Source organism: Denticeps clupeoides, chromosome 7 (assembly GCF_900700375.1).
Source record: "Denticeps clupeoides chromosome 7, fDenClu1.1, whole genome shotgun sequence".
Classification (NCBI taxonomy): Eukaryota; Metazoa; Chordata; class Actinopteri; order Clupeiformes; family Denticipitidae; genus Denticeps; species Denticeps clupeoides.
This window is the reverse complement of record NC_041713.1, coordinates 6,929,200-6,944,966: the sequence shown is the minus strand read 5'-3', so window position 1 is coordinate 6,944,966 and position 15,767 is coordinate 6,929,200. Positions and strand designations below refer to the sequence as shown.

The following is a 15,767-nucleotide window of genomic DNA, read 5'->3' as shown; positions in this document are numbered from 1 at the left end:
TATTTAGTTTCTTTGCTTCAAGATGCAGATAAGATGCAGCTCTTGCACTAGTCAACAAGCTTGACACTTTGCGTATAGTGCTGTACTTAGTCCCAGATTAAGATAGTGTCCTAAATGCTTAAAAATGACAAGAATAATTTCTGCATGTACACAAATTAGGCACAAAAGAGTAGATAATGAAAATCAAACTGCCGCAATGTGACCACCGCTCGGCAGCACAGATGTTTTACATTGAGTACAACAGATCCCTTCAAAATAATTTGATTGTCATGTATATTGGCTTATGTACATTCTCACTATCTCTTATCTCTCTCCTTTCTCTTTTATGCTATTAAATTCAGTTAAATGGAATTAAAACTACTTACAGTGCCTTTAACAGGTTCAATTATTTTCATTTATTTCAAAAATAAATCAGAATAAAACTAATCTTCGTACTACTTGTTGCTCAGCGCCACATGCATGGAAAGCTGCATTAGTTCAGCAGTACTTGTAGTTTGTGGACGATATGAAATAAAAAGGTAATAAACAACAAGTGAAATGGGCGCGTGGAGGTGGTTCACACCACTTCAGTCAGGAATGTGTTATCAAATACGATTCTCTGTACACCCTGCCGGTTCCATTTGTTGGTTCTGCATGGGTTTCATTTCAATCTGTCACAAACAGATTTTTCTAATCTTCATTTTCAAAATTATCAGATGAAGTTTGACCTACCGTTATGTACCGGTGACTTTGCATCACACTGATAAGATGGGCAATATCCTAAATTACTCAATTTATGCAGTTATGATGCTGTGTGGTTCTGCATGCTGCATTATCTACTCCATTTCTTTTTTCCTCATATTTTTTTATTTTGTTCTCCAGAAACATATTAGCACTGGTGTCACCATCTCATCTCTCCCACTGACTGTGCACAGTATGCAACAATGCAGACTATGGGCCCGGTTTTCATACTTGGGAGTGTTCCTTAACGTCACATTCAGTATGTCTACGTGACTTAAAGAAATAAACAGATACAAACAAGAGCAATTTGCTTGCTAGATATTTGTATCATGAACAGGTGGAATTGACTACACACTCAGTACTCAATGGTAGTAATTGGGTTTGGACCACTGAGCAAAGCACCGTCCCCACACACGGCTCCCCGGGCGGCTTTCATGGCTGCCCACTCACAAATTTCTTTGAGTGCACCATGTGCTGTGCTTCACAATGACAATCAAATTTCCTTGAACTAAATGAGAGTAAGACAGAATGTATGCTTTTTGGTTGTGGTGACCCCCGTAGTGACCTCGCTTCCCTAGCCCCTTGTGAAAAACCATTGATTACAAACCTTGGTGTTGTACATCTTCAATTAGTACAAAATGCAAATGCACCGTTTTCACACTGGTACAGACAGACGAGATCACATAACCCTAATCTTAGCCTCACCAAACTGGCTCCATGTCTGTTTTAAAATTCTTTACATTTTTTTTACATCACCGAATGGCTCGGCTTCAGCCTATTTGTCAGACCTACTCTGTTCTTACACTTCACCCTGTTCTTCTCAGACCAAAGACTATTGTCTGGTCCTCGGTCACATTATAAGCACAGAGGTGACAGGGCCTTTGCAGTGGCCACCCTACGTCTATGGAATGACCTACCAATCAGTGTCAGGCAGGCTCCGTCAATCACTGCGTTTAAATCTCATTTAAAAATCTCATTTTACACCCTGGCTATCAACCCAGTGTGACGTGGTTGTTGTATGGTCTTCTTATGCAGTGTTTTACGTGGCTTCTTATGCAGTCCTTTCTTAACTCTTTTAATATTTCTCCTTAAATATTCTGTTTTATTCAACTCCTTGTTTAATTCAGATTGCTGCATGTTTTATTTTATGCTGTTTTTCTTCATTTTTAATGAATTTTTTGTCCATTTTTGTGTGTTTTGTTCCTGGTAATTTAACTTATTTTTGTATGTTAATGGACATGACTTTGGTCAGCTCCTTTCTTGTGTTAAAGTGCTTTATAAATAAATATGGTATGGTAATATAGTATGGTAATCGCTTCACTACACAGTGGTGGCCCAGCAGGTAAGGAAGCAAACGCGTAATCAGAAGGTTGCTGGTTCGAATCCCTAGGTGCTACTGAGCAAAGCACTGCTCCCTTCACCTTTCATAGGTGAGTGTGTTCATCAGGCCACTGCCGTGACTGTGTTAGCAGACATCACACACTATGTTGGGATTATCTTGAGACCCCGTCTGCTAACAGGCCAACCATGAAGAATTATTAAGAAGGCATCTGACATACACAAACACACCCAGTATTAGCCAATATATATGTTTGGCGGATGGAGCACATTCACTAGTGCCCTCTCGGGAGTCCTTGACTTTAAATGTCGAGACATGTTTGCCTCTAGCCTCCCCGGTGGGGTGTTATAGGCATAGAAAACAGAGGGAAAATTAAGGAGATGGGACGCTCTGGAACACCGGGGCTACGTTTCCCAAAAGCATGGCTCCTAACCACGTTAGCAACTTACATGCTTTCTGGTTGGTTCGGAGACCTTTATTGCTTTGCATAGTTTTATTTCTACAGATCCATCAGACACTCGAGTTGGCAAACATGCCACACACGTTAAGTGCCATTTAGGCGGCGAATTGTTGAAACCATCCACTTCTTGGAGAAAGGAACGGAGGAAGAACAGAAGGCGTGCAGGGACGTCTTGCTACTTGTTGCACGGCAAGAGACAACCAGCCTTTTTAGTTCAGGAAAAAGGGAGAAAAAAAAAAGGCTCGAAAGAGTGTTGACATTGCAAAAAAAATGTACCAAGGACGTGCGGATACGCAGACGTCCATATCAATGAAAGTCGCTCCAGACAGCGCCAACGAGCGGAGACTTCGCTTCCGAATACACAAAGGAGTTGGAGGCTTTTTTTTTCGCCGCTTTGACAGCGGGCCACCTGCCCGCCACTTGGGTAGCTGGCGACTCGACGTGACTTCGTCTCTCAGGAATAGCTAATGGATTGAAATGCCAGCAGTGAAATAAATAAATAAAAACAGTCACCGTGTCCGTGCCGCTTTAATTGCGGCGCGTTTGCCATGTCTGTCTGATGAAAGGCTCTGCGTGTGTCCTGCTGCTGGCGCGATCTCACTTTTCTTTCTTTCCATTTTTTTTGTTTTTTTGCACTCTCTCTCTCTCTCTCTCTCTCTTTTCCCCGTGGCTGGCAGGCGTCAGTAAACCGCGCCTCTGTTTGACTGTAATCATGAAAAGGAGGGCTGTCTTAATTAATAACCGCGCATCCACCAGACTAATCTCTCAGCACTGTAAAGTCTGTCCTTCCCATTAAGTGGGACTCACATTATCGCCTAATCAAATTAGTCACTTAATTGTCACTCTCCCTTAATGGATCACGGGCAGAAAAAGGGAAGAATGAAATGCCTGCCGGAGGGAAGAAGGACGTATGATGGAGCCGGATCTCGTATTAATTAAAAAATAGGGCCATTTACACTTTTTTTAGGTGTTTTTTTATGTTTTGATGTTATGTACAAGTCCAAGCTGGCAGCGAGGGGGTGGCTTATGACGTGATCCTTTGACCCTGGATGTGATTGCATGGTGGGGTGAGCTACAGATAGACACAGTGCTGATGGTATTGGCATGCCAGATTGTGTTTGTGTGTGTGTGTGTGTGTGTGTGTGTGTGGATATGTGTGGGCCGGGAGGCCGGTGATGGATAGCGGGGACCCTGCCGATCGTTTGACCAGTACAATAGTGCTCTGACTGCTGCCCTTTCACACCAGCCAAGGGGAGACAATAAAGAGTCACAACTGTGTGACAGGTTAACGTCGCCTGTAATAGAACATAGTCAATGGTCATCTGGGCCGCAGCCAGAGCCTGGACCCCTGTACCTCACCTTATACATTATCATAAAGGATACCTGGGATGCAGCTTTGCTCAGTGGCATCTCAGTGGCACCTTGGCAGATCAGGATTTGAACTGGTAACCTTCTGATTTCTGGGCTGCTTCCTTACGTGCTAGGTCACCACTGCCGTAAAAAAAAGCTACCTTGATATATTTCCATTTTTTTTCAACAGAGCTGTGGGGCTCACAATGTTTCCACACAGCCAAAGTAAAAAAATTATCCACTTCCATTATAATCAAATAGCTGTGGAAATAGTTAGAGGGAAGTAGACATATCCAATGACAGTATATTACAACAGTTTAATAATGCACAAAAAAATTGCTGGTTGCATCCCTTGCCATAACAGGGTTGTCAGAAAGGTTGCAGAGAAGTAAGTTCAGTGCAATGAATTTAATTTGGGTTTGGTTTTATTAGAATCGGTTGTGTAGAGTTCAGCTCTGTTTGTGCAGGACTTTTCACAAAAGGTCAGAGTGCAGCAGAGCTTCCCCCAGTGAGTGAGCCCAGGGTGATGGATGAAGAGTTCCTCCCCCTGTCCTCCTCAAAGCAGCTGACTGGCTGGTATTAATGTTTGTATGCAGTTTTAGAGCTTTAACAACAGAGAGTAATCTGACAGTTCATGAGCATGAATATGCAGGCCTGGAAACTAGAAGAAGCACTGAACCAAGCGAAGAGTTGCAAATGTGAGGTGCTTTCCAAAACAGGCATGCATAGTCAAATGAGATTTAGCAGCCTGCACAAACTGGTCCACTTGACAACATCACTGGTGAGGTGGGGACACTTAATGTGCAAAAACAATAAATAGGCTGTAAACATGGCATGATGAAACAAAAATCAGTGTAAATAACTCATGCTCACAAAAGTGGGAGACCGTGGGTGTGACATGGCATGTATCATAAGACGAGCGAGACACCTCTCTCTGCCATTAGGCCTTTTTGGCATGAACATTTTAAATTAGGCTCTGTGTAATAATCGTGGCACTCTGTGTTAGTTATTGTCAAGTTTGACCTTTCAGAATGTCTTACAATGTCTGACCTATAATGTGTCTTAGTTGAGTGTTGTCGGATCGCTGCACAGCTCACACTAGACAACTTTCTGACTTGTGATGAGGTCGTAAAGGTTCGTACTAGATGACTGATGACTAACATTGCATGATCTTTGACCCCAGCTGCTCCAGCATGTCTCCACAACAACGTTACATAACGAAAATCTATGCATAAAGTGATATTTTTTAACCAAAAACCTGAAAAAAAAAGCAATGAGAGTTTTAAGTCCCTGTTTTTTTTTCATCGTCCGTTCTCCTGCATTCTCGCTGATTGTAGCTTGACAGCAACTCAACCAGGTACTTAGCATGCTACAGTCGGCGTTGCAGATGCACAACTCAAAAAAAGAGGGCAAAATTATGGCGGACAGACCAATGCTTTGTCCACAACATTCACACATTCACTATGTAGTCTATGCTATAGATGTTCAGAATAAAGCAAAAGACTAGACTAATTTTTACACTCAAATCCCGAGCCACCAAGGTGCCATTGAGGTCCCCATGAGGTACCGTCCACAGACACTGGGGGCTTGTCATGGCTGCCCTCTGCTCACTAAGGGTGTTGGCTTAAATGCAGAGGACACATTTCTTTGTTGGCACAGTGTTTCACAATGACAATCAAATTCACTCCATAACAATCAGAGAATACAGGAAATTATGAGATCAATAAAGACAAAACTATGGTCTGGAAGAGCTGAAGCACTCACAGGAGGCTAGATGTCACGGTCATAATTATTTGTAAAAAAAAAAAAAAATGTATATGTAATAAATGTAATATTCTCGGGACGTTCGCAGAAGTGATGAAAAGTTCTGAAAAAAAAGCAAGTTTCTTCTGTCTACTCACAGTACACCGAATTGGGCGTAAATCACATTTGACGAATGGCATCTTTTCAGGTCCGCAACACATGAGAGGGCCACCGTTCTCAGCCTCTGATCGAAGGCAAGCAGCCAGCCGGGTGCTATCTTTCTCGCGCTCATGTTAGATAATCGCAGATCCCTGCTGGCAACGCAGAATACGCATCCGTGCCGTCGACCAAAGTCACGTACAAAAAGTGAAAATAGTTGTGTGACCCGTGAGTGTGGCACTATCAAAAATACATTCGTTCGCGAACGGGGAAGAGTCGGGCACCTGTAGGGACTGGCGCAGGGTGGCGTGCCAGTCCGCGTAGGCGCAGATCCCCGCTGCGGAGCGGCGGGTGGCGCTCAGAGGGTGGGCACGGCTCGCGAGGAGGACAGAAGCTACATTAATACAGGCATATGCCTTGAACAGAAAGGAAAGAAAGGGAAGGAAGATGGTGATAGTCAGAGCGAGGGAACAGACACTACAGGAAAGGATAGAATGGGAGGTGGATTTGAGGAGGAAAGAAAGAAAAGGCAGTGCCAGTTCCAGTAATTGCCTGAATGCCAGTGGGAATGGCCCTGCTCATTTGGAAGCAGCTCTCTCACCCACTCTCTCCAGGATCTGGAATGGGGGGAGGAGGCGGGGCGTGGGTTCGGTGTGGAGTGGAGTGGGCGGGGCCGAGATGTGTCTGTCTGTGGGTATAGATGTACTCTGAGTGTGCGCATGTGTGTGTATACAGGCATCGCGTGGGTAATTGTGAGTGTGTGTGTGTGTGTGTATCTCTCAATACATAAATGTGTTTGTGGTGGGGAGACAGTGTGTGTGTGTGTGTGTGCTGCAACTGAATAGCGATAGTGGAAAGTGAGGAGGGAGATAAGGAGGTAGGCGGACCTCGGCACAGACCTGTCAGATGCGATTGCACACCAGAGCACTTTCCTCCCTCCCTTCTGTCCCCTCGCTCTCTCTCACTCTCTCTCTGTCTATTTGTGTTTTATTTCTATTACAAGTCCACCTCCTCACATCTCCTCTCTTCCCTGTCCTGTCTCTCTCTTCCTCTCTTTTTTTCTTCTTTTCATCTTCTCCTCCTCTCCTTACTGTATTTCTTTATTTTATCTTGTTTGCTGTGCATTGGATGAGCATCTCACCCCCCCCCCCCTCCTCATCTTCTGCTCCTCCTCTCTCTCTCTTTCTCTCTCTCTCTCTGCCAGCTCTCACAGCCGAGTTTTTCCTCCTCTCTTTCTTTCTCTCGATCTCGTGCGCAGCCTCTATCTGACGGAAGGGACCGACGCTGCATGCTCCCCTCTCTCTCTCTCCATCCTCTGCACAGCCCACTGTGAGTATTCTCATGCAAATTCCACAGGGCTTTCCTCCTGCGAGAATTGTTCATCGTATTTTTTTTTTTTTCGCATGTGCTGCTTTTTTCTTTTTTTTTTTTGTTATTTTTTTTGGAGTGAAGTGTGCATGCAATGGTGATGGCAGGGGGTGAGAGATAGCTAGAGAGGATGGGAAGATCTTGGATGCTGTGAATGATACAGCTTTTGGAGGTGTCGGCACGGATGGATAGAATGGATTAGGGAGCGGAGGCAGAGGAGCAGGGCTGCGACCACACAGGGCACCATCAAGACCTTCGAAGTCGCAGCCAAAAAAGTTTTTGCCTCTTTGTTTGCACCCCTGCATCCAGATTCTATTTGCGCTGTGTGATTCTGAATCATCTGGGCTCTGCATCCTCAGCATAAGTGTGGTGCTGTCATTTCTGTGAAAAAGTGTCAGATTTTGAATCCTATACGTCCGTGTGTGTTTGTCTGTGTGAGAGATAGAGAGAGAAAGAGAGAGTATTGGTACAATATGTACTGTTAAATGTACATTTGCATGCATATGCATGTGTTTGAGTCTGATTCATATTTGTACTGGAAATGAGTGCATTTTATAAATTTTAAATTAAAATGAAGCTTCTGAGATTGGGGTTAGGAATAGCTTCAAGTTTAGCCTTAGAAAAGTTTTTGCAATCCCTTTGTAATAACATAGTAATTACATAGATTTGTAATTTTTTATGTAATATGTTTTCATGTGTGTGTTTCTGTGTGTGTATCTATTCTTATGTGTATAAGAATGTGTGCGCGAGTGCGTGTGCGCCATGTAATATCAGCTACAGAGGTCAGAGAGGCGGTGTTCACCTCCACTTGCCATCCACCTGCATAGGGGGCAAATGAATCCTCCCACGCACTTCTGCCACTAGCATATGCAAAGTGGGAGTTCTCTGCGAGCGCCGCACTCTCGCAACCTTCGCGTTAAGACATCAGCAGTGTCCTCATCACGCTGGAAGGCTTGAACAGTCACTTATGCCACTAGGAGGTGGGCATGGGTGTTCCTCTTTACATCCACACATGCGGCTGGTGCATGGTCACAATGTTTTCCTGAAAAAGCAGCAAAGTTTAGAGGCGGTTCTGGATGAACACTGAAGATGAACAAGGTTAAGAAAGGATATTAAGTTAATTTTACTGTAATTTACCCTGACTGTATTATAGAGACAGAAAAATGACCACATGACCTCTGACATCCGTTGTTGTGCTTTGTAAACCATTCTGCATTTATGCTCATACCTGAAAAAAAGGATGCTTGCCACCAGTTCCTGGAACGTTGAAGACGTGTTGACAAAACAAAGAGAATGAAAAAGAGAATGAATGAGAGAATGAATGAGTTGCTTAAGAAGAATGGTAAAAAAAAAAAAAAATGGACCCGTTTTGCCAATTAAAGAATTTTAGATTACCAATCCGAATCCTTAAATCCCTCTGTTTGTTCAGCTCAGTCTGCCTGAATGGAATTTTATTGGAGGAACTGGGTGGAATAGCAATAAAACAAGACAGACAAAGTTTTTGTCTCTTCTTGTCCCCCCGCCCCTCCATATTGTCAGTAACTCCGGGATATAAATAGCATGGCGAGTTAACACAGAGCATATTTGACATCACGCCACTCTACATCTGGATGTAATTAGTTATGTAACGGAGGATGTCAGTCTGAAGGCAGGTAGCCGACAACTTCAGTGTGTTTTTACGCCACATGACGAACAGACTTAATGCCGCAATCTGCCAGAAACTAGTCCTCATTTATGGAAAACCAAGCATTTATTGATGCTCACGAAACACCAGAATATGTTGCTTATGAATCACCACATTCCATTTATATAGTGGCTAAATGTCACTTATTTTATGGTTTTTTTGCGCCATCCACATTCATCAACTTTTTTGTGTTAGGAGTGCAAATATATAGATGATTTTGGGGCACTTGAGGTTACATATATAGGGCAGTGGGGGCCTAGCAGGTAAGGAAATTGACCCATAATCAGAAAGTTGCCTGTTTGAATCCCAAACCACCAAGGTGCCACTGAGCTTGGTACCATCCCCACAAACTGCTCCCACACTGCTTCCTGGGGCCCCTGTCATGGCTGCCCACCGCTCACTAAGGGTGATGGGTTAAAAGCAGAGGACACATTTTGTTGTGTGCACCATGTGCTGTGCTGCAGTCACTTCACTTTAACCTTTATATATACTTCAATATTGGGCCACATCAACATGAATGTAGAATATGGGTGGCGTGGGTCCCATTCTCACATATTGACATACGTACCAGGGGCATTAGGAATTGGGGAAAAAAATTATCGTACATTTACATATAAGTTTTTATGTTACGTGCATCTGAAGTGATTTATATGTATTCTTGTAGTTATGTCTACTTTACTCAGGTTCCTCCTGGTGGACGCCCTCCTCTGACTAATATTGGGAATGGTATCAGTGGTGGCATGCAGGCAAAAACACACACACACACACCTACTTCTAAATATCATTTATCACTGCTTGGTTATCCACCTTTTAGTAGTTCCGGTCACAAGCCAGGGCAGCACTATCGCTGCAGATGCATTGCCCACTGTCTTCCATTTGGACTTTTTTTGTCCTCCTCCTGCAGTATGTCTGGACGTATAACAGATGGTAGAACATGAGTATATGTGTACCGCAGGTGTATATGCAGTCCAATGTCACAGCCTAGAAATGCTGTGACATTGACAGATATGACCCACGCACTGTCTTCTATGGCGATGTGAAAGTATAGCCCCTCTCGTGTCATTAACCCCCCCGTGTGGTTAATCAGTGTGGACATATTACTTTTTAAGTCCTTTTTTCACTGAAGCGTCCACCAACCCTTTACATCGTAATAACAAATACACCAGCGGTTTTATTTGGCATAACTTACGGAGCCTTATCGTCGAGCAGACACCAAACGGCGCTCGCCCAGCAGACGCTCATAAAGATAAGAATCACATTTCACTGGTCGGCGCTGGAGGTGACAGTGATGTATGCGGTGGGCTTCCCGCTGCCACCTCATTGAGACAGGATGCCGTTTTTGGGTGGCGAAATCAATTTGCGCTAAAGGCCGCCACTGCATGCAATAGTTTTTGGTGATATGATCTTGCTTGTCCATTTTCTTTCTTTTTTTTTTTTTTTTTTCTTCTTTCCTTCTCAGTAGAGGTCAGCGTGAAGAAGCAGAGACAAGGGCAGAAAACCTTGACCAACATCCCCCATGCCTTTTGCAGAAAATTGATCTCCTGCTGAAAAAGTTGCGATGGAAGGGAATGAAATAAGTCTTACATAATGTGCGGTAGTCCGTGGTCGGGAGGGAACATCATCGCAGATGTGCAGTTAATCCATCTCCTTTAAGTGTATTCAGGGTTAAAGCATACCAGACAGAAATTGAACCTAATGGCTTTTGGTTTTTAAAGTGGTGGAACAGGAAGTGGGACAAGAAGCGTTGAGCAGGTTCCTCCGGAAAAGTAATGAAAAAAAAAAAAAAATGACATCACTTTTCTTATTACTGGTTTAGTAATAAACCAGTTCTATTCATTTATTTATTTTTTTACCTTTGACACCCAAGCTGCTTTTTTTGAAAATGGAACCCTTACGTTGGATCAGTTAACTTTATACGAAACTACAAAACCATAAGCAATGCAGCCAGTATGAAAATTGAATAAATGACAAAAAATTAATAAATTACACATAAATAAATCTATAAATAACAATCAACATTTTTTTTTGTTTGTTTTCAAACTGAAAATTCCAGTCTGCTCATTCCTGTCATTGTTTTAGACAGTAATTTTCTGATCTTTAACAACTATATAATAATAATACAACTAATGCATTCTGGAAACGCAATATTATTGTGATTAATTACAATATAATTTTAATTGATATTGCAATCCCTTACTGTACTATCTTTTGGGGGAAAGTAAAAAATATATATACTGCAACATGTTTCTATTAGGGCACTGACCCCTTTGTTAGTTACTGAATTTATGGGTTAGATGCTACTTCCTGTATGATGCTTCCCCTCTTCCTAACCTTCTTAATGCAGCATTGTTGGATAGACAGAAAATGGTTGCGGGGGCGCAATAAAAAAGAAAAAAAAGATGGGAATCCTTCACATTCAAACCCGTCCTCTTATCTCTCTGCCTGGCTTTCATTTCCCTCATTTTGCCAGCTGCAAAGGATCATGGGACTCATTTTTAATTAAGCCCCAGTTTTTAGCCAAACAGCCAAAGCCCTGAACAGAGAAGCCCCTTTTTTTCTCTCCTGATGAATTCAGCGCCTCATTTATCATAGCAGAGCCTCCCACCGCTTCTCTCTCTCTCTTTCTCTCTCTCTCTCCTTCTGTCTGTCTGTCTGTCTGTCTCTCTGGTACAGCAAGGCAGCCATGGAAGAGAGGGTTGCAACTGTGGAGGAGAATATTTGAACATTTCACTGCTGATGTGTGCAAAGCAGAGAGTGTGTCTGTGGGGAAGGTTTTGAAATCTCATCTACTCCAGTCCTTTTAACTCAACTCAGTCTGTCTGTCTGTGTCTGTGTGTGTGTGTGTGTGTGTGTGTGTGTTCCTTGCTCTAGTTCGCCAGTGGCTCAGTACACGCACTCAACCTGTACACACGTCCAACACTGCCAATAGGCAAAATACCTTTTTTTTTTCTTCTTTTGAATAGTTTTAATGTGAAATTGCTTTCAAATTTCCCCATGGAAACACAGGTCTCCGGCGAAACCATACATCTCATAATGGCATGCTATTGTTGTTCTTTCACACGAGTCCTTGAATCCAGAAGTGGAAGATTGTGGAGCTTCGGAGCTAAGGTTAAGCCGAGAAGTCGCTCTCTTTAGATCCTCCTCACTGACAGCAACCCCCACCCCGCCTTTGCCTGCCGCCCACGGTTTCCCACGCCATACCCTGCATTCCTGCCTATGGGTAGCCACAAAAAGAGAAAAAAAAAGAAAGAAAGAAAAGAAAGAAAGAAGAGGAACAGCTATACGGTTAAGACGGCTCGGTTGCATCCTCGAGTTTGGTTGAACCTTTTGCTGCTTGGCAAGAGGATTGGAGCACAATATTCTCATCAAAGACTTTATGTCATTCCTGTTCTTTATTTGTCTGAAGCCAGGAACCTTATGTGAACCTCAGCACACAGAGGTGGCTGGTCGGAGGTCCACACCAACTGTTGAACCATGGACAACTCTGGTGAAATGCTCTGGCCTGAGCAGAGCTGGACAACGGACCCAGTGGCAGGGTGAAATAATCAGATTCTTTTTTCTGAAAAGTGGCTTTTCACAATGGCTTAATCTCGCTGACCAAATACCAAATTGCCCATTTATTAAAACATGTATGATTACGTACAATTTTTAAAAAGGGTTTCCCCTGTTACGTCTATTGTAAAGAAAAACTGGCTGTTCATTGAGACATTTCATATTTTAGCATACTAACCATCTGCTGACCATTTTTGCTTTTTCTACCTATTTTTAGCCTTATAATCTAGACGCAGAAACTGCAATAAAGACACCACACCAGTGCATGTGTACACAGATAAAACATAAGACCAGACACACTTACAAAAAAAAAAGGGCTTTTGACTCCATCTCCCCTCGCTGTCATCACCTTGAAAACTTCAACTCCTCCGAGAAACACAATAAGGGCACCTAACCTCTGTTGACACCTCTAAAAATCTAGAGTGATAATGCCCCGCCGTTAATGCGTCTCCGTGTTAATGCAGTCTATCCCCCCGGCGCGGCCGCGCCCCCAGCCGCTCCTCGCTGACAGCACAGCCTGCTGCATATATCATAATGAGGGGCTCTGAACCCCATCACTAACTGCAGGTGTACTGTAAAGCTGACGTCTGAACTCCAGCTCGGCTTTCGAGGTTTGGGATGAAAGAGTCCCTCGCCGAACGTTCCAGGGGAGTGACAGTCTCCCTTTGAGCTCTACGGAAAAATAGAAAGATTTTTCTCTCCTTTTTTATTTTTTTTTTTCAAATGACGCTCAGCAGACGTCACCTTGCCTAACTCCTGCGCTTTCTATTTAGTCAAGTGGAAATCAGTCGCTAACTTCGCAGGACGTCAAGCTTGGATGTGCATTCACTCCCTTTTAAATTGATTTAATTACTCTTTGTCAGACTCAGGCTCGTATCTATTAATTACATCTGACCTGGAGTCTCCACAACTGATAGGAGGCTGATGCTTTTTTTTTTTTTTTTTTGCTCTTCCTACGCTCAGGTGGCAGTGTGACACAGTTGTAATTGTCACTCGCTTATCTTTTGAGAGAGATTGACTAAGGGCACTATTTTCAAACTGCCGCTATGCTCAATGGTACGTGGGGCTTGTTTGCTAGCATGAGGTCGAATGGATTTACATAAGTAAACATAATCGTTAATGATGTTTTCTCATGTCATGTATTGGCGGTTGCAGCTTTTAATCATCCAGAATGAGGAATCACCAGGCTCCTCCAGTTTTAAACTCTTCATAAAAACGATATTAGAAATAATAACAGAGCAACGATGTTATTTTATCATCTTTAAAATTTGTGAATGGAAGGAAGACACAAAAAAAAAATGTTTCATAGAGGTGTTCAATTCTTTCCTAGAAAGAATTACATTGCGTTGACATTGGACTGGCACAGAAGCAGGCCTGCTGATATCCCATGATTCTCCCTGGCTTATCCTCTTAACCCTGGCTCTGCTACGGTTGCCAGTGATTACCCCTCTGCCCTCGTCCCTATGTTCGGAGATGTCTCGCTAATTAATATCTAACACGGCGAGAGTTGCGCTGCCTCTGCGGCCCGGTCCGCACCTGCATAACGTGCAGAAACAAATAAGGTGATTTCCAGTTTTTGGACGTCTCCAGTAATTTGTCTTTCCCCTCATCTTAATGCTCATCATTTCCTGTTTCGGAATTCACGCCTCCAGGCTCATTGTTATTCGAGCAGCAGCCCCTTCGAGTGGCAATTTGCCCAAGAGCGAGGAGAGAGGGTTAATACGGTGGCCCGCCACTGCATGGCCCCGCATGTGAACAGACAGCTGGACCCTGTGTTTGGCGAGGGGACCAGACTCCGTCACACAGCAGCGTCTGCTTACCACACAGGGGACGGCGGGCAGGCAGGCAGGCAGGCCGGCCAGGGTGGTGCTTTTGAGGGTGGGAGGGTGAATAGCCAGAGTGAGCCAAAAAAAAAGAGAGAGAGAGAGAGAGAGGGCAAGCAATGGAGCTGAGGGCTATGCCACCTTTTTTTTTGTTGGAGTGAGGACCCTCTGCAACCCTGCATGCTAATTCGGCTACAGCACTTGGCGAGAGATAAAGACCTGCCAGATAAGGCTCACCCCTCCTCCCCCAACAACCTGAGACAGTGTGAGGCGGAGAAATATTTTCTGTGGCTGAGCCGGATTTCATTTAGAACTCAATGTTAAAATGCAATCGCTCTGTTAGCGTCTCCTCAGTTTTCTTTGCAAGCAACTCATGAAAGTGAAGTGACTGTCATTGTGACACAGTGAAGCACAGCACACGGTGCACACAACAAAAAAGTGTCCTCTGCTTTTAACCACCACCCTTGCTCACCCTTGGGCCGCTTCCTTAACAGCTAGGCCACCGCTGCCCCAAAAAATAAACTGCTGTATGGTCCACTTCCCTGCTTCTCCATAGTGGTTTGGCACGATGCAGTCATTCTCCTTGTTCCAGACAGAGAGATAGAGAAAATTACATTTGGACGCAGTTAGCAACTATCCAGTGCAACTTACAGATGAGTTACAATACTGGTTCTCTAGAACCGAGGCCGTTCAGCTCAGAAACCATGCAGTATTTGAATTTTAGTTTCCTTTAGTTTAGTTTGACACTAAAGTTTCCGCCCCCCTTTGCATTAAAAATTGTATTATAAGAGAAGCATAATCAGTTATAATCAGTTTTGTTGTAATTAAGACTAAAGCATAAAAAGCAATGTAAAATCTGAGGGTGGGACCAATCCTTTTTGTTTTACGGTGTGCAATGTTCTATAATTGACTATACCGCATAGCGATAGAAATATTGTATGTTAAGATGTTGCGCATGTGTTGTGTTACCCTGAACAGGTGGAAAAGTACCGATAAGAGGCAGTAGGGCGGTAAACATTTGTCACGCCGCCACACTCAGCCGAGTCAAACTTTTTATGCCTGGAATAAACATTCCTCAGTGGCGTCACGGTCTCCGAAACACGAAGCGGCCGGTGCGATTTTTTTGCAGATAGCGCGGCGGCGTGTCACCGTCGGAGCGGAAAAAAAACACGCGGCAAGTGGCTTACGGCTCGCAAAATGAGAAGCCTGCATTTCGACAGGGCCTCGTTCTCGCGAGGGCAGGGCGGGAAACGCGCTCAATGAATTCCGTTTGGCCTTCATTCCTTTCCAGACTATTGAAATTGATTTGGTTGGCGGAGGCTGCGGCGACGGCAGCCGGCAACACCATCAGCTGCACACACAACTGCGCAATTTAAAGCCTGAGCGACGGCAAATAGCCACCAGAGTTTGTTTGACAGTTGAGTAGATTTTTTTTTTTTTGTTGTTTATTTGTATTTATTTATTTGCATATTCTTTCGATGGTATGGTAATGCATCCGCCGAGGCCATATGCACATTCTGCAGCCACATGGAGAACCTCGGTGGCTGCCAGCATCATCGCATGTTCACC

General features: G+C 43.8%; 1 protein-coding gene across 14 annotated transcripts in view; it reads left to right on the top strand.

Moving 5' to 3' along the window:
- The window catches only part of LOC114793594 (RNA binding protein fox-1 homolog 3-like), a 306,221-nt gene that overhangs the window by 100,008 nt on the left and 190,446 nt on the right, over nucleotides 1–15,767 (top strand). For 10 of the 14 annotated variants that reach the window (XM_028985594.1, XM_028985580.1, XM_028985596.1 and 7 more), the window contains one exon: nucleotides 7,030–7,100. The exons of 3 other annotated variants lie outside the window; for them this stretch is intronic. The gene's annotated coding sequence lies outside the window, so the exon portion shown is untranslated. Of the gene's footprint in view, nucleotides 1–6,788; nucleotides 7,101–15,767 lie in introns of those variants that run through there. One more of the 14 variants, XM_028985585.1, reaches the window with a different exon arrangement.